This window comes from Nerophis lumbriciformis, linkage group LG16 (assembly GCF_033978685.3).
Source record: "Nerophis lumbriciformis linkage group LG16, RoL_Nlum_v2.1, whole genome shotgun sequence".
Classification (NCBI taxonomy): domain Eukaryota; kingdom Metazoa; phylum Chordata; class Actinopteri; order Syngnathiformes; family Syngnathidae; genus Nerophis; species Nerophis lumbriciformis.
In genome coordinates, this window is record NC_084563.2 from 35,828,912 (window position 1) to 35,853,715 (window position 24,804).

Genomic DNA, 24,804 nt, shown 5'->3' on the forward strand with positions numbered 1-24,804 from the left:
TGTATGTATGTGAGTTTTACTGGAAAAAAAATATTTTGTAAGGTTTGTAAAGACACAATTTAGTTTTCTTTTACTCCATATGACCTCCTCTCTGAGCTGCCACCTTAACGTGGTAGAGGAGTTTACGTGTCCCAATGATCCTAGGAGCTATGTTGTCCGGGGGCTTGATGCCCCCTGGTAGGGTCTCCCAAGACAAACTGGTCCTAGGTGAGTGATCAGACAAAGAGCAGCTCGAAGACCTCTATGAAGAAAACGACTAAGGAACCCAGATTTCCCTTGCCCGGACGCGGGTCACCGGGGCCCCCCTCTGGAGCCAGGCCCGGAGGTGGGGCACGATGGCGAGCGCCTGGTGGCCGGGCCTGTCCCCATGGGGCCCGGCCGGGCACAGCCCGAAGAGGCAACGTGGGTCCCCCCTCCAATGGGCTCACCACCCATAGCAGGGGTCATAGAGGTCGGGTGCGATGTGAGCTGGGCGGAAGCCGAGGGCAGGGCACTTGGCGGTCCGATCCTTGGCTACAGAAGCTAGCTCTTGGGACGTGGAACGTCACCTCGCTGGGGGGGGAAGGAGCCTGAGCTAGTGCGCGAGGTGGAGAAGTTCCGACTAGATATAGTCGGACTCACTTCGACGCACAGCAAGGGCTCTGGAACCAGTTCTCTCGAGAGGGGCTGGACTCTCTTCCACTCTGGCGTTGCCGGCAGTGAGAGGCGACGGGCTGGGGTGGCAATTCTTGTTTCCCCCCAGCTCAGAGCCTGTACGTTGGAGTTCAACCCGGTGGACGAGAGGGTAGCTTCCCTCCGCCTTCAGGTGGGGGAACGGGTCCTGACTGTGGTTTGCGCTTACGCGCCAAACCGCAGCTCAGAGTACCCACCCTTTTTGGATTCACTCGAGGGAGTACTTGAGAGTGCTCCCCCGGGTGATTCCCTCGTTCTACTGGGGGACTTCAATGCTCATGTTGGCAACAACAGTGAAACCTGGAGAGGCGTGATTGGTAAGAATGGCTGCCCGAGCGGTGTTTTGTTATTGGACTTTTGTGCCCGTCACAGATTGTCCATAACAAACACCATGTTCAAACATAAGGGTGTCCATATGTGCACTTGGCAACAGGACACCCTAGGCCGCAGTTCCATGATCGACTTTGTAGTTGTGTCATCGGATTTGCGACCTCATGTTTTGGACACTCGGGTGAAGAGAGGGGCGGAGCTTTCTACCGATCACCACCTGGTGGTGAGTTGGCTGCGATGGTGGGGGAGGATGCCGGACAGACCTGGCAGGCCCAAACGCATTGTGAGGGTTTGCTGGGAACGTCTGGCAGAGTCTCCTGTCAGAGAGAGTTTCAATTCCCACCTCCGGAAGAACTTTGAACATGTCACGATGGAGGTGCGGGACATTGAGTCCGAATGGACCATGTTCCGCGCCACTATTGTCGAGGCGGCTGATTGGAGCTGTGGCCGCAAGGTAGTTGATGCTTGTCGTGGCGGTAATCCTAGAACCCGTTGGTGGACACCGGCGGTGAGGGATGCCGTCAAGCTGAAGAAGGAGTCCTATCGGGTTCTTTTGGCTCATAGGACTCCTGAGGCAGCGGACAGGTACCGACAGGCCAAGCGGTGTGCGGCTTCAGCGGTCGCAGAAGCAAAAAATCGGACATGGGAGGAGTTCGGTGAGGCCATGGAAAACGACTTCTGGACGGCTTCGAAGCAATTCTGGACCACCATCCGCCGCCTCAGGAAGGGGAAGCAGTGCACTATCACTATCGAGGATGGTGTTCTGCTGACCTCGACTGCGGATGTTGTGGATTGGTGGAAGGAATACTTCGAAGACCTCCTCAATCCCACCAACACGTCTTCCTATGAGGAAGCAGTGCCTGGGGAGTCTGTGGTGGGCTCTCCTATCTCTGGGGCTGAGGTTGCTGAGGTAGTTAAAAAGCTGTGGCAAGGCCCCGGGGGTAGATGAGATCCGCCCGGAGTTCCTTAAGGCTCTGGATGCTGTGGGGCTGTCTTGGTTGACAAGACTCTGCAGCATCGCGTGGACATCGGGGGCGGTACCACTGGATTGGCAGACCGGGGTTGTGGTTCCTCTCTTTAAGAAGGAGAACCGGAGGGTGTGTTCTAACTATCGTGGGATCACACTCCTCAGCCTTCCCGGTAAGGTCTATTAAGGTGTACTGGAGAGGAGGCTACGCCGGATAGTCGAACCTCGGATTCAGGAGGAACAGTGTGGTTTTCGTCCTGGTCGTGTAACTGTGGACCAGCTCTATACTCTCGGCAGGGTCCTTGAGGGTGCATGGGAGTTTGCCCAACCAGTCTACATGTGTTTTGTGGACTTGGAGAAGGCATTCGACCGTGTCCCTCGGGAAGTCCTGTGGGGAGTGCTCAGAGAGTACGGGGTATCGGACTGTTTGATTGTGGCAGTCCGCTCAGTGCCAGAGCTTGGTCCGCATTGCCGGTAGTAAGTCGGACACACTTCCAGTGAGGGTTGGACTCCGCCAAGGCTGCCCTTTGTCACCGATTCTGTTCATAACCTTTATGGACAGAATTTCTAGGCGCAGTCAACGCGTTGAGGGGATCTGGTTTGGTGGCTGCAGGATTAGATCTCTGCTTTTTGCAGATGGTGTGGTCCTGATGGCTTCATCTGGCCAGGATCTTCAGCTCTCCTGGATCGGTTCGCAGCTGAGTGTGAAGCGACTGAAATGAGAATCAGCACCTCCAAGTCCGAGTCCATGGCTCTCGCCCGGAAAAGGGTGGAGTGCCATCTCTGGGTTGGGGAGGAGATCTTGCCCCAAGTGGAGGAGTTCAAGTACCTCGAAGTCTTGTTCACGAGGGAGGGAAGAGTGAATTGTGAGATCGACAGGCGGATCGGTGCGGCGTCTTCAGTAATGCGGACGCTGTATCGGTCCGTTGTGGTGAAGAAGGAGCTGAGCCGGAAGGTAAAGCTCTCAAATTACCGGTCGATCTACGTTCCCATCCTCACCTATGGTCATGAGCTTTGGGTTATGACCGAAAGGACAAGATCACGGGTACAAGCGGCCGAAATGAGTTTCCTCCGCCGGGTGGCAGGGCTCTCCCTTAGAGATAAGGTGAGAAGCTCTGCCATCCGGGAGGAGTTCAAAGTAAAGCCGCTGCTCCTCCACATCGAGAGGAGCCAGATGAGGTGGTTCGGGCATCTGGTCAGGATGCCACCCGAATGCCTCCCTAGGGAGGTGTTTAGGGCACGTCCGACCGGTAGAGGCCGCGGGGAAGACCCAGGACACGTTGGGAAGACTATGTCTACCGGCTGGCCTGGGAACGCCTCGGGGTCCCACAGGAAGAGCTGGACGAAGTGGCTGGGGAGAGGGAAGTCTGGGCTTCCCTGCTTAGGGTGCTGCCCCCGCGACCCGACCTCGGATAAGCGGAAGAAGATGGATGGATGGATACTCCATATGACAGTTTAACTGTCATAATAAATGTAAAAGTTTTATAAACATGACTCCAAAACTAAACATGCATTGTGTCTAAAAATGCCTGTAATATTTTAACTATGTAAGTTTTACCAGAATCAGGTATTTTGGAAAGGTTTACAAATAAAAAATTAGGTTTTACTCATAATGACAGTATAACTGCTACACTCAATTTGACAGTTATTTAAACATGACTTCCTAACCACACATGCAAAATGGCTAATAAAGCCTAAAACATTGCATCCTTGTGAGTTTTACTCGAACCATATGCTTTTTTAAGGCTTGCAAACACTAAAAGTAGATTTTCACTCAATATGACAGTAATGTTCTTAAAATCCTGAGATAATGCGAAAAAAGCAATAAAAATGTTTTTCAACATAATTCCTACACCAAACATGCAAAATATCTCAGAATGCATGGAGACATGTATATTTTTTAGTTTTACTAGAAAAATTATATTTTGTAAGGTTTGCAACAAAGCAAGTTAGTTTTTTTAATTCAACATGACAGTTTAACTGCCATACTAAATATGAAAGTTATATACATAACTCCAAAAGTAAACATGCATTATGTCTAAAAATGCCTGTAATATTTTTTCTATGTGAGTTTTACCAGAGTCAGGTATTTTGGTAAGGTTTACAAATACAAAAATTAGGTTTTACTCTTTATAACAGTGTAACTGCTGCATTCGATTTTGACAGTTATTTAAAGATAACTTCCTAACCACACATGCTAAAAGACTAATAATGCCTAAAACAATGCATCTTTGTGAGTTTTACTCGAAACATATGCTTTTTAAATTTTTGCAAACACAAAAAGTAGTTTTTTACTGAATATTATTAGCCATTTAGCATGTTTGGTTTAGGAGTTTTGTTTAAATAACTGTCATTTTGATTGTGGCAGTTATACTGTCATTATGAGTAAAACCTAATTTTTGTATTTGTAAACCTTACCAAAATACCTGTTTCTAGTAAAACTCACATGGATTCAAAATTACAGGCATTTTTAGACACAAGGCATGTTTGGTTTTGGAGTTATGTTTATATAACTGTCATATTTAGTATGACAGTTATACAATGATATTGAGTAAAAAAAACAACTAATTTGTGTCTTAACAAACCTTACAAAATATTATTTTTTTCCAGTAAAACTCACATAGATACATTTCTCCAGGCATTATTAGCCATTTTGCATCTGTGGTTTAGAATGTATGTTTAAATAACAGTCAGATTGAATGTGACAGTATACTGTCATAGTGAGTAAAACCAAAATGTTGTTTTTGCAAACCTTACAAAAACAACTGATTCTAGTAAAACTCACATGGATACAATGTTACAGGTATTTTTAGACATAATGCATGTTTGGTTTTGGAGTTATGTTTATATAAATTTTACATTTAGTATGACAGTTATAATGGAGTAACAAACAACTAACTTGTGTTTTTACAAACCTTACAAAAAAAATTGTTTTCCAGTAAAACTCACGAAGATGCATTTCTCCAGGCATTATTTGCTATTTGGCATGTTTGGTTTAGTAGTTATGTTTAAATAACTATCATTTTGAATGTGGCAGTTATACTGTCATTATGAGTAAAACCTAATATTTGTATTTGTAAACCTTACCAAAATACCTGACTCTGGTTAAACTCACATAGATTCAATATTACAGGCATTTTTAGACGGATTGCAAGTATGGTTTTGGAGATATGTTTATAAAACTTTCATATTTAGTATGACAGTTATACTGTCATATTGAGTAAAAGAAACTAACTTGTGTTTTTACAAACCTTACAAAATTTTTTTTTTCCAGTAAAATTCACAGAGATACATTTTCCCAGGCATTATTAGTCATTTTGCAAGTGTGGTTTAGGAGTCATGTTTAAATAACTGTCAGTTTGAATGAGACAGTATAATGTCATAGTGAGTAAAACCAATATTTTGTATTTGCAAACCTTACAAAAACAACTGATTCTAGTTAAACTCACATAGATTTAATATTAGAGGCATTTTTATATGGATTGCATGTTTGGTTTTGAAGTTATGTTTATATAACTTTCAAATTTAGTAAGACAGTTATACCATCATATTGAGTTAAAAAAACGAACTTGTGTTTTTACAAACCTTACGAAATATTTTTTTACCAGTGAAACTCACAAAGATACCTTTCTCCAGGCATTTTTAGCCATTTAGCATGCTTGGTTTAGGAGTTATGTTTAAAAAACTGTCATTTGCAATGTGGCAGTTATACTGTCATTATGAGTAAAACCTAATTTTTGTATTTGTAAACCTTACCAAAATAGCTGTTTCTAGTAAAACTCACATAGATTCAAAATTCAAGCATTTTTAGACAAAAGGCATGTTTGGTTTTGGAGTTATGTTTATATGTTTATAACTTTAGTATGACAGTTATACAATCATATTGAGTAAAAAAAATAATTTGTGTCCTTACAAACCTTACAAAATATTTTTTTTTTCCCAGTAAAACTCAGAGATACATTTCTCCAGGCATTATTAGTCATTTTGTATGTGTGGTTTAGGAGTTATGTTTAAATAACTGTCAGATTGAATGTGGCAGTTATACTGTCATAGTGAGTAAAACCAATATTTTGTATTTGCAAACCTTACAAAAACAACTGATTCTAGCAAAACTCACATGGATACAATGTTACAGGCATTTTTAGATATAATGCATGTTTGGTTTTGGAAATAGGTTTTTATATTTTTTACATTTAGTATGACAGTAATACTGTCTTTTTGAGTAAAAAAAACTAACTTGTGTCTTTACAAACCTTACAAAATATTTGTTTGCAGTAAAACTCACAAAGATACATTTCCCCAGGCCTTATTAGTCATTTAGCATGTTTGGTTTAGGAGTTATGTTTAAATAACTGTCATATTGAGTGTGGCAGTGATACTGTCATTATGAGTAAAACCTAATTTTGTATTTGTAAACCTTACCAAAATACTTGATTCTAGTAAAACTCAAATAGATTCAATATTACAGGCATTTTTAGACATAATGCATGTTTGGTTTTGGAGTTATGTTAATATAACTTTCATATTTAGTATGACAGTTATACTGTCATATTAAGTAAAAAAAACAACTAACTTGTTTTTTTAAAACCTTACAAAATTGTTTTTGTTTCCAGTAAAACACACAAAGATACATTTCTCCAGGCATTTTTAACCAATTTGCATTTGATTTAGGAGTTATGTTTAATTAACTGTCATATTGAGTGTGACAGTATACTGTCATCGTGAGTAAAAACAATATTTTGTATTTGAAAAACTTAAAAAAACAACTGATTTTAGTAAAACTCACATGGATACAATATTACAGACATTTTTAGACATAATGCATGTTTGGTTTTGGAGTTATGTTTATATAACTTTCATATTTAGTATGACAGTTGTACTGTCATATTGAGTAAAAAAAACTTAATTGTGTTTTTACAAACCTTACAAAATATTTTTTTCCAGAAAAATTCACAGAGATATATTTCTCCAGGCATCATAAGTCATTTTGAATTTGTGGTTTAGGAGTTATGTTTAAATAACTGTCAGAATAAATTTGCAGGTATTTTTAGACATAATGCATGTTTGGTTTTGGAGTTATGTTTATATAACTTTGACATTTAGTATGACAGTTATACTGTCTTTTTGATTTAAAAAAAACTAACTTGTGTCTTTACAAACCTTACAAAATGTTTTTTTTTTTTCAGTAAAACTCACAAATAAACCTTTCTCCAGGCATGTTTAGCCATTTAGCATGTTTGGTTTAGGAGTTATGGTTAAAAAACTGTCAATTGGAATGTGGCAGTTATACAGTCATTATGAGTAAAACCTAATTTTTCTATTTGTAAACCTTACCAAAATACCTGTTTCTAGTAAAACTCACATAGATTCAGAATTCAAGCATTTTTAGACATAAGGCATGTTTGGCTTTGGAGTTATGTTTATATAACTTTCATATTTAGTATGACAGTTATACAATCAAATTGAGTAAAAAAAATAATTTGTGTCTTTACAAACCTTACAAAATATTTGTTTCCAGTAAAACTCACAAAGATACATTTCCCCAGGCATTATTAGCCATTTAGCAAGTTTGGTTTAGGAGTTATGTTTAAATAACATGTGGCAGTTATACTGTCATTTTGAGTAAAACCTAATTTTTGTATTTGTAAACCTTACCAAAATACCGGATTCTTGTAAAACTCACGTATATAAAATATTACAGGCATTTTTAGACATAATGCATGTTTACTTTTGGAGTTATATTTTTATAACTTTCATATTTAGTATGACAGCTATACTGTCATATTGAATTAAAAAAAACATATTTTGTCTTTGCAAACCTTACAAAATATACTTTTTCTAGTAAAACTAACAAAGATAAAAGTCTCCAGGCGTTATTAGACATATTGCATGTTTGGTGGAGGAATTATATTTAAAAACATTTTTATTGCTTATTTCGCATTATCTCAGGATTTTAAGAATATTACTGTCATATTGAGTAAAAAACTACATTTTGTGTTTGCAAGCCTTAAAAAAGCACATGTTTCGAGTAAAACTCACAAGGATGCATTGTTTTAGGCTTTATTAGCCTTTTTGCATGTGTGGTTAGGAAGTTATGTTTAAATAACTGTCAAATTTAATGTAGCAGTTATACTGTCATTATGAGAAAAACCCAATTTTTGTATTTGTAAACCTTACCAAATTACCTGTTTCTGGTAAAACTCACATAGATACAATATTACAGGCATTTTTAGACATAATGCATGTTCAGTTTCGGAGTTATTTTTATATAACTTTCTTATTTGGTATGACAGTTATACTGTCATATTTAATTTAAAAAAATTAACTTGCATCTTTGCAAAACTTACAAAATATATTTTTTTCTAGTAAAACTAACAAAGATACATGTCTCCAGGCATTATTAGACAAGTTGCATGTTTGGTGTAGGAATTATAAGTAAAACCTAATTTTTGTATTTGATATGATGGTATAACTGTCATACTAAATATGAAAGTTATATAAACATAACTCCAAAATCAAAATGCATTATGTCTAAAAATGCCTGTAATATTGTATAAATGTGAGTTTTACCAGAATCAGGTATTTTGGTAAGGTTGACAAATACAAAAATTAAGTTTTACTCATAATGACAGTATAACTGCCACATTCAATATGACAATTATTTAACCATAACTCCAAAATCAAACATGCATTATGTCTAAAAATGCCTTTAATTTTGTATCCATGTGACTTTTACTAGAATCAGTTGTTTTTGTAAGGTTTACAAATACAAAATATTAGTTTTACTCATAATAACTGTCATATTGAGTGTGGCAGTTATACTGTCATTATGAGTAAAACCTAATTTTTGTATTTGTAAACCTTACCAAAATACCTCATTCTAGTAAAACTCACATAGATTCAATATTACAGCCATTTTTATACGGATTGCATGTTTGGTTTTGGAGTTATGTTTATACAACATTTAAAATTAGTATGACAGTTATACTGTTATATTGAATTAAAAAAACTAATTTGCGTCGTTGCAAAACTTACAATATATTTTTTCTTATTGAGTAAAAAAAAAAGTAACTTGTGTCTTTACACACCTTACAAATTTTTTTTTTTTTCCAGTAAAACTCACAAAGATACATTTCTCCAGGAATTATTAGCCATTTTGCATGTGTGGTTTAGGAGTTATGTTTACATAACTGTTATATTGAATGTGGCAGTTATACTGTCATTATGAGTAAAACCTAATTTTTGTATTTGTAAACCTTACCAAAATACATGATTCTGGTACAACTCACATATATACAATTTTACAGGCATTTTTTATAAATAATGCATGTTTTGTTTTAGGGTTATGTTTATACAACTTTCATATTTAGTATGAAAGTTATACAATCATATTGAGTAAAAAAAAAACTAACTTGTGTCTTTACAAACCATACAATTTTTTTTTTCCAGTAAAACTCACAAAGATACATTTCTCCAGGCACTATTAGCCATTAATCATGTTTGGTTTAGGAGTTATGTTTAAATAACTGATATTGAGTGTTGCAGTTATACTGTCATTATGAGTAAAACCTATTTTTTGTAAACCTTACCAAAATACCTGATTCTGATAAAACTCACATTTATACAATATAACAGGATTTTTTAGACATAAAGCATGTTTCCATCATATTGAGTAAAAAAAACGAACTTGTGTCTTTATAAACCTTAAAAAATATTGTTTTCCAGTAAAACTCAAAGATACATTTCTCCAGACATTATTAACCAATTTGCATGTTCGGTTTAGGAGTTATGTTTAAATAACTGTCAGATTGAATGTGACAGTATACTGTCACAGTGAGTAAAAACCAATATTTTGGAGTTGCAAACCTTACAACAACAACTGATTCTACTAAAGCTCACATGTATACAATTTTACAGCCATTTTTAGACATAATTCATGTTTGGTTTTGGAGTTATGTTTATATAACTTTTACATTTAGTATGACAGTAATACTGTCATATTGAGTAAAAAAAAACTAACTTTTGTCTTTACAAACCTTACAAGATTTTTTTTTTTCCAGTAAAACTCACAAATATACATTCCTCAAGCCATTATTAGTCATTTTGTCAGATTGATTGTGACAGTATACTGTCATTATGAGTGAAACTAATATTTTGTATTTGTAAACCTTACAAAAACAACTGATTCTAGTAAAACTCACATGGATACAAAGTTATAGGCATTTTTAGACATAATGCATGTTTGGTGGCAGTCAATGTGGCAGTTATACTGTCATTATGAGTAAAACCTAATTTTTGTATTTGTCAACCTTACCAAAATATCTGATTCTGGTAAAACTCACATAGATACAATATTACAGGCATTTTTAGACATAATGCATGTTTGGTTTTGGAGTTATGTTTGTATAACTTTCATATTTAGTATGACAGTTATACCATCATATTAAATAAAAAAAAACTAACTTGTGTCTTTATCAACCTTACAAATTATGTTTTTCCAGTAAAACTCACAATGATACATTTCTCCAGGCATGATTAGCCATTTATCATGGTTGGTTTAGGAGGTATGTTTAAATAACTGTCATATCAAATGTTGCTGTTATACTGTCATTATGAATAAAACCCAAGTTTTGTATTTGTAAACTTTACCAAAATACCTGATTCTGGTAAAACTCACATTGATTCAATATTACAGGCAGTTTAAGACAGATTGCAAGTTTGGTTTAGGAGTTTGGTTTTGGATTTATGTTTATATAACTTTCATATTTAGTATGACAGTTATACTGTCATATTTACTAAAAAAAACTAACTTGTGTCTTTACAAACCTTACAATTTTTTTATTTTTTTTTCCAGGAAAACTCACAAAGATACATTTCTCCAGGCATTATTAGCCATGTTGCATGTGTGGTTTAGGAATTACAGTATGTTTAAATAACTGCAAAGACGTAATTTAGTTTTTTTAATTCAATATGACATTATAACTGTCATAATAAATATGAAAGTTATATAAACATAACTCCAAAACTGACCATGCATTATGTCTAAAAATGCCTAAAATTTTGAATCAATGTGAGTTTTTACCAGAATCAGGTACTTTGGTAAGGTTTACAAATACAACAATTAGGTTTTACTCATAATGACGGTATAACTTCTCTATTCAATTTGACAGTTATTTAAACATAACTTCCTAACCACACATGTAAAAAGGCTAATAAAGCCTAAAACAATGCATCCTTGTGAGTTTTACTCGAAACTTATGCTTTTTTAAGGCTTGCAAACACTAAAAGTAGTTTTTTACTCAATATGACAGTAATGTTCTTAAAATCCTGAGCTAATGCGAAATAAGCAATAAAAATGTTTTTTAACATAATTCCTACACCAAACATGCAACATGTTTAATAATGCCTGTAGACATGTGTCTTTGTTATTTGCTAGAAATATTATATTTTGTAAGTTTTGCAAAGACGCAAGTTAGTTTTTTTAATTCAATATGACAGTATAACTGTCATATTGAATATGAAAGTTATATAAACATAACTCCAAAAGTAAACATGCATTTTGTCTAAAAATGCCTAAAATATTTTATCATTGTGAGTTTTACCAGAATCAGGTAATTTGGTAAGGTTTACAAATACAAAAATTAGGTTTTACTCATAATGACAGTACAACTACTACATTCAATTTAACAGTTATTTAAATATAACTTCCTAACCACACATGCAAAAAGGCTAAAAAGCCTAAAACAATGCATCCTTGTGAGTTTTACACGAAACATATGCTTTTTTAAGGCTTGCATTTACAAACAGTAGTTTTTTACTCAAAATGACATTAATGTCCTTAAAATCCTGAGATAATATGAAAAAAGCAATACAAATGTTTTTCAACATAATTCCTACACTAAACATGCACAATGTCTAATTATGTCTGGAGACATGTATCTTTGTTAATTTTACTAGAAAAATCATATTTTGTAAGGTTTGCAACAATGCAAGTTAGTTTTTTTATTTAAATATGACAGTATCACTGTCATATGAAAGTTATATAAACATAACTCCAAAAGTAAACATGCATTATGTCTAAAAATGCGTAAAATATTGTATCATTGTGAGTTTTAGCAGAATCAGGTAAATTGGTCAGGTTTACAAATACAAAAATTACGTTTTACTCTAATGACAGTAAAACTGCTACATTCAATTTGACAGTTATTTAAACATAACTTCCTAACCACACATGCAAAAAGGCTAATAAAGCCTAAAACAATGCATCTTTTTGAGTTTTACTCGAAATATATGCTTTTTTAAGGCTTGCAAACACTAAAAGTAGTTTTTTACTCAATATGACAGTAATGTTCTTAAAATCCTGAGATAATGCGAAAAAAACAATACAAATGTTTTTCAACATAATTCCTACACCAAACATGCAAAATGTCTAATAATGCCTGGAGACTTATATCTTTGTTAGTTTTACTAGAAAAAGTATATTTTGTAAGTTTTGCAAAGACACAAGATGTTGTTGTTTTTTATTTAATATGACAGTATAGCTGTCATACTAAATATGAAAGTTATATACACATAACTCCAAAACTAAACATGCATTATGTCTAAAAATGCCTGTAATATTTTAAATGTGAGTTTTACCAGAATCCGGTATTTTGGTAAGGTTTACAAATATAAAAATTAGGTTTTACTCATAATGACATTCAAAATGACAGTTATTTAAACAAAACTCCTAAACCAAACATGCTCAAAGGCTAATAATGCCTGGACGAATGTATCTTTGTGAGTTTTACTGGAAAAAAATAATTTGTAAGGTTTGTAAAGACACAAGTTAGTTTTTTTTACTCAATATGATGGTATAACTGTCAGACTTAATATGAAAGGTATATAAACATAACTCCAAAACCAAACATGCATTATGTCTAAAAATGCCTGTAATATTGTGTCCATGTGAGTTTTACTAAAATCAGTTGTTTTTGTAAGGTTTGCAAATACAAAATATTGTTTTTACTCACGATGACAGTATACTGTCACACTCAATATGACAGTTATTTAAACATAACTCCTAAATCACATGCAAATTGGTAAATAATGCCTGGAGAAATGTATATTTGTGAGTTTTACTGGAAAAACATATTTTGTAAGTGTACGAAAGCCTATTGTGTGTCTTTAACCAGTTTTGTAATGTTCTTGTGTCTTTAAGTTGATAGGTCAATCTGGGACGTAATTTCCCCTTTAAAGCACGTCTTTGTCAGAATAGCCGGTTTCAATCAATGGTGGCAGCCAGCCTTGTGTGCGTTGACGACTAAATGTAAATTTGTCACATACTGTTACAGCATTTAAACTGAATCCTGTGCCTTGCTACTTCTGCAAATGTTTGGTGCATCGTATGCTAAGTTCAGTTGTGTTTGGGTCAATTGAGAGATAAAGTCTCGTTGACGGCGTTTACATTCATGTGTAGTTTATTTAACGTCATTGCAACTGCGATGGCGGAGTTTGGCCTTTAGATGGCGACGGAGACCACATAATCGCCATGTATGGCTCTGAAGTTTAGAAACTTGTTTGAAGTTCATGCATGGTTAAATGCAGTATATATGTTGTTATTATGCACACCTTTATATTATATTATATTATGTTATATTATGTATGCATATACATGTATATTACTGCCTATTAATGCGTATATGATTGGATTGTAATTTTTCCTCTTTTCTCTATTTGTTTAGACCACACACACACACACACACACACACACACACACACACACACACACACACACACACACACACACACACACACACACACACACACACACACACACATCTACCTTTCAGCAATAAAGATGATTAAAGGATTCTCTCGTTGGAATCTGTCCATTGTGTCCCAACTCTAAAAGAACTACTAACCCTTCCTTACATTGGTCCTTCGAGCCGGATAGAGTTCCACCATCAGACACTATGGAGTCATCACCTGCTGATCACCAGCCCTCTGTCAGGTCAAAGAGAGACATTCGACTACCACAGCATTTGGCCCCTTACGATGTCACCCTCCTTCCCTCTCAACTGCCTGCTGCCCAAATCTCCTCACTACCAGTAGGACAACACGGTGAAGCAATGCCAACCAGAGCTAGGAGTGCGTCAGAGTACCAGTCATCTGCTTCATCACGTCGATCCTCTCGGCGATCGCATGGGCTTCAACTGCTCCAAAATATTCCGGATGTTCAAACAGCTGCCCTAGAGGAGCGAATTAAAGGTTTGGAGCTTGCTGACCTACAGCAAGAAATAGAGGAGGAAAGGAAAGTTGACTTGGAGGCGAAGAGATTGGATGCACAAGCTAAAGAAGGACAAAGACTACAAGAGGATGCTCACCTTGCCAATGAGAATATGGCAAGGGAAATGGAACGGCACAGACGTTTAAAGAAGCTGGAAAAAGACTTACACATTGCCCGTATTGTCAAGTCTTTCCTGTCGGAGTCTGAAGATGATGCGATGTCAACAACGTCAGCTCCGCCCTCTGCTGACATGCTTCAGCTCCCGTCAATAACTCCAATGAAATCCGCTGCCACTATCACGATTACACAGCCATTGACAACGATTCCCATTCCTGTCCAAGGTGCACAAACTTGTGTCCCCACTTTAGTAGCCCCCACTACAGCTCCTGTCTCTGTCACTTTGCCTGCATCTGTGTCTTTCACAGGTCAACATATGCCAGTCTTTCCCACATCTAGTTATGCATCAACAATGACACATGCAGCCGCAGTGCCACAAACCATGCAAACTTCTGTGCCACAACCACCAGTTCCAGCTGGTGCACCTCCTCCTGCTGGGCAGTATGTTCAATACACATTACCATCTGCTACTCCAGCCCCGGCAGCACCACCCTGGTCCTACCCGGGCATCGAGACGCTGATCGCTACATCCTATGGCATTCCCAAACCAGTACTTCCAAGGTTTGAGAGTGGCCGGGAAAGTGATTTCGCCCTACTCAAGATGGCGCTAGAAAACTTGATGAATAGTCATCCTCACCTCAGCGAGCAATATAAATATCAAGTTCTACTAAATCAGCTCAAACTCTCTAACGCTCTGCAGTTAGCCAAGTCATTCATGTATGACCCAAAACCGTACACGGCTGCGCTAGGGGCTCTACAAGACAAATATGGCCAGCCCAGACAACTAGTACAGAGTGAACTAGGAGCTATTCTTAACTCACCAGCCATCAAAGTGGGGGATGCAGAAGCTTTCGACACCTTCGCTCTCTCAGTTCAGACCTGGTATGTTGCGGACTTTAGAGGGACCCCTTGGATACGAGCTTAAATGTGGTTCTCACGTTGACCGCCTCATTAGTAAAATGCCTCCTGCTCACCGAGACGGATTTATGGAACACTGTCTGTGTCAAGGCATTCTACAGCCAGGTACCAACCAAACTTACACCCTGCCCGACCTGGCATCCTGGCTCAAAGTTAAAGCTCAAGCTAAGCGCCTGGCCAGCCGAGTCACTCACCTCTACAACCCGGGGCCTCCTCCTGCCAAGAGGGAGCATAATGGTCCATGGCCCAAACAAAGAACAGCATCAGTTCTCCTATGTTCTGGTGAGACTGGTAGCAGCCAGAGCACCAATCTGACAAAGTCACAACCTTTTAAACCTAGTCCTTATTGTCCATTTTGCAACAGTAAGGAGCATTATCTCAACTCATGTCTGGACTTCAAGAAACTGAATACCAGTGAGATCAATAAGTGGATCCAAGAAGGTGGCAGATGTTGGAAGTGCGGTCGTGGCCACAAAGCTGCAGCATGTACGCTTAAACGCCCTTGTAACTTATGCAAAGAGACGCACCTCACAGTACTGCATGACACGATCCAAGAGTCATCTCAACAAGTCTTGATGATGAGTAACCAAACCCCCACAGTCTACCTGGAACAGCCTCAAAGCCCTCAAAGAGTTTTGCTGAAAGTTGTTAAAGTGCTCTTACAAAATGGAGACCGCACTCTAGAGACATTTGCTGTGCTCAATGATGGTTCTGAGAGAACACTCATCCTCCCCTCTGCAGTAGAGCAACTACAACTTGCTAAGCATCCTGAAACCCTTCACCTGAGAACTGTTCAACAAGAAGTGAAAGTGCTCAATGGTTCGTCAGTCAGCCTTCACGTCTCCCCCATCTTCAAGCCAAGCAAGAAATATTGGATTAAAAATGCCTTCACAGCTGAGAATTTGAGCCTATCTCAGCACACATATCCAGTAGCGGCCCTCCAAAAACTTTACAAGCACCTCAAAGACCTTCCTTTGCTGCCTATCCATCGAGCGCAACCGCTACTCCTCATAGGTTCTGATATGTCTCAGCTTCTTGCTCCTACAGAACCGGTGCGAGCAGGCCCATCTGGCGGGCCCATAGCTGTCTGTACCAATCTAGGCTGGTCCCTACAAGGTCCGTCTGTGACCTCCGCATCTTCCCATCAGCCTTCCTGTCTGCACGTTACCACTGAATCCCCATATACTGAACCGGAACCGGATGCCACAGAGCTGAGGAAAACCACCTTCGTTGGAACTATTTCCAGTGCTTCATCTACTCAGCTTACTGAAGTTCTCCACATGGAATCAGCTTCTACAAGAGACAGATAGCTCCCTTCATGGGGCGGCTGATGCTGGTGCTTCATCCCCACCTTCCGCCGTGGATTTTCTGCAAGCCGAAAAGCTTGTATTGCAAAAAGCACAAGGAGATTGTTTTCCAGAAGAGTTGAGAGCGCTCAAGGCTGAACGGTCTCTGTCTTCAGACAGTCGACTTGCATCACTTTCACCAAAAAGACGTTGGAGGCACAGCCAAGTCCCAGCAGATCACTTCTGGTTGTCTTTCATCCAGCATTACCTGCCAGGGCTTCAAGAGCGTAACAAGTGGAGGAACGATGGCAAGACCCTTTTGGCTGGTCAAGTTGTCTTGATAGTGGATCCCCAACTCCCCCGAGGATCGTGGCCTGTAGGACGGATCATTCAGACATATTCAGGAGCAGATGGACGGGTCCGGACTTCCAGAGTACAAGTGAAGAATCGCACCTACTTTCGCCCAGTCGCCCGACTGATCATGCTTCCACCTCTTGATGACCTCATAGACTTTCTCCTGGTTTCAACTGCCATACGGACAGTTGGGGGCGGCGGTGTACGAAAGCCTATTGTGTGTCTTTAACCAGTTTTGTAATGTTCCTGTGTCTTTAAGTTGATAGGTCAATCTGGGACGTCATTTCCCCTTTAAAGAACGTCTTTGTCAGAATAGCCGGTTTCAATCAAGGGTGGCAGCCAGCCTTGTGTGCGTTGACGACTAAATGTAAGTTTCTCACATACTGTTACAGCATTTAAACTGAATCCTGTGCCTTGCTACTTCTGCAAATGTTTGGTGCATCGTATGCTAAGTTCAGTTGTGTTTGGGTCAATTGAGAGATAATTAGTCTCGTTGACGGCGTTTACATTCATGTGTAGTTTATTTAACGTCATTGCAACTGCGATGGCGGAGTTTGGCCTTTAGATGGCGACGGAGACCACATAATCGCCATGTATGGCTCTGAAACTTAGAAACTTGTTTGAAGTTCATGCATAGTTAAATGCAGTATATATGTTATTATGCACACCTTTATATTATATTATGTTATATTATGTATGCATATACATGTATATTACTGCCTATTAATGCGTATATGATTGGATTGTATTTTTTCCTCTTTTCTCTATTTGTTTAGACCACACACACACACACACACACACACACACACACACACACACACACACACACACACACAGACACACACACACACACACACACACACACACACACACGCACAAAAACACACACACACATTCACATCTACCTTTCAGCAATAAAGATGATTAAAGGATTCTCTGGCCGGAATTGGTCCATTGTGTCCCAACTCTAAAAGAACTACTATCCCTTCCTAACAGTAAGATTTTTAAAGACACAAGTTTTTTTTACTTAATATGACAGTATAACTGTAATACTAAATATGGAAGTTATATAAACATAACTACAAAACCAAACATGCATTATGTCTAAAAATGCCTGTAATATTGTATCTATGAGAGTTTCATTACAATCAGGTATTTTGGTGAGGTTTACAAATACAAAATTAAGTTTTACTCATAATGACAGAATAACTGCCACACGCAATATGACAGTTTTTTAAACATACCTCTTAAACCACACATGCTAAATGGCTAATAATGCCTGGAGAAATGTACCTTTGTGAGTTTTACTGGGAAAAAAAATATTTTGTAAGGTTTGTAAAGACACAAGTTAGTTTTTTTTACTCCATATGACAGTATAACTGTCATACTAAATGTAAAATTTATATAAACATAACTCCAAAACCAAACATGCATTATGTCTAAAAATGCCTGTAACATTGTATCCATGTGAGTTTTAGTAGAATCAGTTGTTTTTGTAAGTTTTGCAAATACAAAATATTGGTTTTACTCACTGTGACAGTATACTGTCACATTCAATCTGACTGTTATTTAAACATAAATTCTAAACCAGAGATGCAAAATGGCTAATAATGCCTGGAGAAATGTATCTTTGTGAAATTTACTGGAAAAAAAATATTTTGTAAGGTTTGTAAAGACACAAATTAGTTTTTTTTACTCAATATTATTGTATAACTGTCATACTAAATATGAAAGTCATATAAACATAACTCCAAAACCAAACATGCCTTATGTCTAAAAATGCCTGTAATTTTGAATCCATGTGAGTTTTGCAAGAAACAGGTATTTTGGTAAAGTTTACAAATACAAAAATTAGGTTTTACTCAAAATGATAGTATAACTGCCATATTCAAAATGACAGTTATTTAAACAAAACTCCTAAACCAAACATGCTAAATGGCTAATAATGCCTGGAAAAAGGTATTTTTGTGAGTTTTACTGGAAAAAAAAAATATTTTGTAAGGTTTGTAAAGACACAAGTTAGTTTTTTTTTACTCAATATGACAGTATAACTGTCATACTAAATGTAAAAGTTATATAATTATAACTCCAAAACCAAACATGCATTATGTTTAAAAATGCCTGTACTGATGTATCCATGTGAGTTTTACTAGAATCAGTTGTTTTTGTAAGTTTTGCAAAGTTTTTTTTACTCATAATGACAGTATAACTGCCACATTCAAAATGACAGTTTTTTAAACAAAACTCCTAAACCACACATTCAAAATGGCTAATATTGCCTGGAGAAATGTATCTTTGTGAGTTTTACTGGGAAAAAAATAAATATTTTGTAAGGTTTGTAAAGACACAAGTTAGTTGTTTTTTACTTAATATGACAGTATAAATGTCATACTAAATATTAAAGTTATATAAACATAACTCCAAAACCAAACATGCAATCCATCTAAAAATGCCTGTAATATTAAATCTATGTGAGTTTTATTAGAATCAGGTATTTTGGTAAGGTTTACAAATACAAAAATTAGGTTTTACTCATAATGACGGCTATAACTGCCACATTCAAAATGACAGTTATTTAAACATAACTTCCTAACCACACATGCAAAAATGCTAATAATGCCTAAAACAATGCATCCTTGTGAGTTTTACTCGAACAAATGCTTTTTTTAAGGCTTTCAATTACAAAAAGTAGATTTTTACTCAATATGACAGTAATGTACTTAAAATCCTGAGATAATGCGGAAAAAGCAATACAAATGTTTTTCAACATAATTCCTAAACCAAACATGCAACATTTCTAATAAAGCCTGTAGCCATGTGTATTTTTAAGTTTTACTAGGAAAAATATATTTTGTAAGGTTTGCAAAGATACAAGTTAGTTTTTTTAATTCAATATGACTGTATAACTTTCATACTAAATATGAAAGTCACATAATTCAAAAATTGAACATGCATTATGTTTAAAAATGCCTAAAATATTGTATATATGTGAGTTTTACCAGAATCAGGTAATTTGGTAAGGTTTACAAATACAAACATTAAGTTTTACTCATAATGACAGTATAACTTCTCTATTCAATTTGACAGTTATTTAAACATAACTTCCTAACCACACATGCAAAAAGGCTAATAAAGCCTAAAACAATGCATCCTTGTGAGTTTTACTCGAAACATATGCTTTTTTTAAGGCTTGCAAATACAAAAAGTAGTTTTTTTCTCAATATGACAGTGATGTTCTTAAAATCCTGATATAATGCGAAAAAAGCAATAACAGTGTTTTTAAACATAATTCCTAAACCAAACATGCATTATGTCTTAAAATGCCTGTAATATTGTATCCATGTGAGTTTTAGTAGAATCAGTTGTTTTTGTAAGGTTTGCAAATACAACATTTTGGTTTTACTCACTATGACAGTATACTATCACATTCAATCTGACTGTTATTTAAACATAAATTATAAACCACAGATGCAGAATGGCTAATAATGCCTGGAGAAATGTATTTTTGTGAGTTTAACTGGAAAAAAAATATTTTGTAAGGTTTGTATAGACACAAGTTAGGTTTTTTTTACTCAATATGATGGTATAACTGTCTTACTAATTTTGAAAGTTATATAAACAAATCTTCAAAACCAAACATGCAATCCATCTAAAAATGCCTGTAATATTGAATCTATGCGAGTTTTACTAGAATCAGGTATTTTGTTATGGTTTACAAATACAAAAATAAGGTTTTACTCATAATGACAGTATAACTGCCACACTCAATATGACAGTTATTGAAAAATAACTCCTAAACCACACATGAAAAATGGCTAATAATGCCTGGAAAAATGTGTCTTTGTGAGTTTTACTGGGGAAAAAAATGTTTCTAAGGTTTGTAAAGACACAAGTTATTTGTTTTACTCAATATGACATTATAACTGTCATACTAAATGTAAAAGTTATATAAACATAACTCCAAAACCAAACATGCATTATATCTAAAAATGCCTGTAATATTGTATCCATGTGCGTTTTACTAGAATCAGTTGTTTTTGTAAGGTTTGCAAATACAAAATATTGTTTTTTTTCTCACTATGACAGAATACTGCTGTCATATTAATTTAAAAAAAAAACCTAACTTGTGTTTTTACAAACTTTCCTTTTTTTTTTTTTCCAGTAAAACTCACAAAGTTACCTTTCTCCAGGCATTATTAGCCATTTAGCATATTTGTTTAGGAGTTTTGTTTAAATAACTGTCATAAAGAGTGTGGCAGTTATACTGTCATTATAAGTAAAACCTAATTTTTGTATTTGTAAACCTTACCAAAATACCTGATTCTGGTAAAACTCACATAGATACAATATTACAGGTATTTTTAAACAAAATGTATGTTTGTTTTATGTTTATATAGGTTTCATATTTAGTATGACAGTTATACTGTCATATTAAGTAAAGAATACAAATTTGTGTTTTTACAAACCTTACAAAATATGTTTTTCCAGTAAAACTCACAAAGATACATTTCTCCAGGTATTATTAGCCATTTTGCATGTGTGGTTTAGGAGTTATGTTTACATAACCGTCATATTGAATGTGACAGTATACTGTCATAGTGAGTAAAACCAATATTTTGTATTTGCAAACCTTACAAAAACAACTGAGTCTAGTTAAACTCACATGAATACAATATTACAGGCCTTTGTAGACATAATGCATGTTTGGTTTTGGAGTTATGTTTATAATTTTTTTACATTTAGTATGACAGTTATACTGTCATATTGAGTAAAAAAAATAACGTGTGTCTTTATAAACCTTACAAATTCGTTTTTTCCAGTAAAACTCATAAAGATACATTTCTCCAGGCATTAATAACCATTTTGCATGTGTGGTTTAGGAGTTATGTTTAAATAATTGTCATATTGAATATTGCAGTTATACTGTCATGAGTAAAACCTAATTTTTGTATATGTAAACCTTACCAAAATAACTGTTTCTAGTAAAACTCACATGGATTCAAAATTCAAGCGTTTTTAGACATAAGGCATGTTTGGTTTTGGAGTTATAATTATATAGCTTTCATATTTAGTATGACAGTTATACAATCATATTAAGTAAAAAAAACAACTTGATTGTGTCTTTAAAAACCTTACAAAATATTGTTTTCCAGTAAAACTCACAAACATACATTTCTCCAGGCATTATTAACCAATTTGCATTCGTGGTTTAGGAGTTATGTTTAAATAACAGTCAGATTTAATGTGACAGTATACTGTCATAGTGAGTCAAACCAATATTTTGTATTTGCAAACCTTACAAAAACAACTGAATATAGTTAAACTCACATGAATATAATATTACAGGCCTTTTTAGACATAATGCATGTTTGGTTTTGGAGTTATGTTAATAAATTGTTTACATTTAGTATGACAGTTATACTGTCATATTGAGTAAAAAAAATAACTTGTGTCTTTACAAACCTTACAAAATATTTTTTTTTTTCCTGTAAAACTTAAAAAGATACATTTCTCCAGGCAGTATTAGCCATTTTGCATGTGTTGTTTAGGAGTTATGTTTAAATAATTGTTATATTGAGTGCGGCAGTTATACTGTCTTTGAGTAAAACCTAATTTTTGTATTTGTAAACCTTACCAACATGCTTGATTCTAGTAAAATGCACATAGATTCATTGGTTTTGGAGTTATGTTTATATAAATTTCATATTTAGTATGACAGTTATATCATCATATTGAGTAAAAAAAAATAACGTGTCTTTATAAACCTTACAAATTCATTTTTTCCAGTAAAACTCACAAAGATGCATTCCTCCAGGCATTAATAACGATTTTGCATGTGTGGTTTAGGTGTTATGTTTACATAAGTGTCATATTGAATGTGGCAGTTATACTGTCATTATGCGTAAAACCTAATTTTTGTATATGTAAACCTTACCAAAATACCTGATTCTAGTAAAACTAACATATATACAATACTACAGGCATTTTTAGACATAATGCATGTTTGGTTTTGGAGTTATATACGTATATACATTTGTCCAGGCATTATTAACCATTTATCATGTTTGGTTTTGGAGTTATGTTTAAATAACTGTCATATCAAATGTTGCAGTTAGACTGTCATTATGAGTAAAACCCAAGTTTTGTATTTGTAAACCTTACCAAAATACCTGATTGTGTTAAAACTCACATAGATTCAATATTACAAGCATTTTTAGACAGATTGCAAGTTTGATTTTGGAGTTATGTTTATTAAATTTTCATATTTAGTATGACAGTCATACTGTCATACTAAGTAAAAACACTAACTTGAGTCTTTACAAAACTAACAAAATATATATTTTTTTCCAGTAAAACTCAAAGATGAAAATTCCAGGCATTATTAGCCATTTAGCATGTTTGGTTTAGGAGTACCGGTAATGTTTAAATAACTGTCATTTTAAAGTGGCAGTTATTATGAGTAAAACCTAATTTTTGTATTTGTAAACCTTACCAAAATACCTGATTCTGGTAAAACTCACATAGATTCAATATTAGAGGCATTTTTAGACATAATGCAATTTTGGTTTTGGAGTTATGTGTATATGACTTTCACATTAAGTAGGACAGTTATACCATCATATAGAGTAAAAAAAAAACTTGTGTCTTTACAAACCATACAATTATTTTTTTTCCAGTGAATTTCACAAAGATACATTTCTCCAGGCATTATTAACCATTTCGCATGTGTCGTTTAAATAACTGTTATATTGAGTGTGTCAGTTATACTGTCATTATGAGTAAAACCTAATTTTTGTATTTGTAAACATTACCAAAATACCGGATTCTAATAAAAGTCACATAGATTCAATATTACAGGCATTTTTAGACGGATTGCAAGTTTGGTTTTGGAGTTTTGTTTATACAATTTCCATATTTAGTATGACAGTTATACTGTCATAATGAGTAAAAAAAATAACTTGTGTTTTTACAAACCTTACAAAATATTTTTTTTCCAGTAACACTCACAAAGATACATTTCTCCAGGCATTATTAACCAATTTGCATGTGTGCTTTAGGAGTTATGTTTAAATAACTGTTAGATTGAATGTGACAGTATACTGTCACAGTGAGTAAAACCAATATTTTGTATTTGCAAACCTTACAAAAAAAACTGATTCTCGTAAAACTCACATGGATAAAATATTACAGGCATTTTTAGACATAATGCATGTTTGCTTTTGGAGTTATGTTTATATAACTTTTACATTTAGTTTAACAGTAATACTGTCATATTTAATCAAAAAAACTAACTTTTGTCTTTACAAAACTTTTTTTTTTTTTTCCAGTAAAACTCAAAGATACATTTCTCCAGGCATTATTAACCAATTTGCATGTGTGGTTTAGGAGTTATGTTTACATAACTGTCATATTGATTGTGACAGTTATACTGTCATTATGAGTAAAACCTAATTTTTGTATATGTAAACCTTACCAAAATACTTGATTCTGGTAAAACTCAAATAGATACAATATTACAGGCGTTTTTAGACATAATGCATGTTTGGTTTTGGAGTTATGTTTATATAACTTTCATATTTAGTATGACAGTTATATCATCATATTGAGTAAAAAAAACTAACTTGTGTCTTTATAAACCTTACAAATTATTTTTTTTCCAGTAAAACTCACAAAGATACATTTCTCCAGGCATTATTAACCATTTTGCATGTGTGGTTTAGGAGTTATGGTTACATAACTGTCATAATGAATGTGGCAGTTATACTGTCATTATGAGTGAAACTGGCTTTTTTCACGCAGCTCTGTCCATGTTGATATACGTATGTTTGTGATTGCACATTTGCGTACATTTTGGGAGTGAACAGAGTTGTTAGAACGCTGGTTTTTAATAT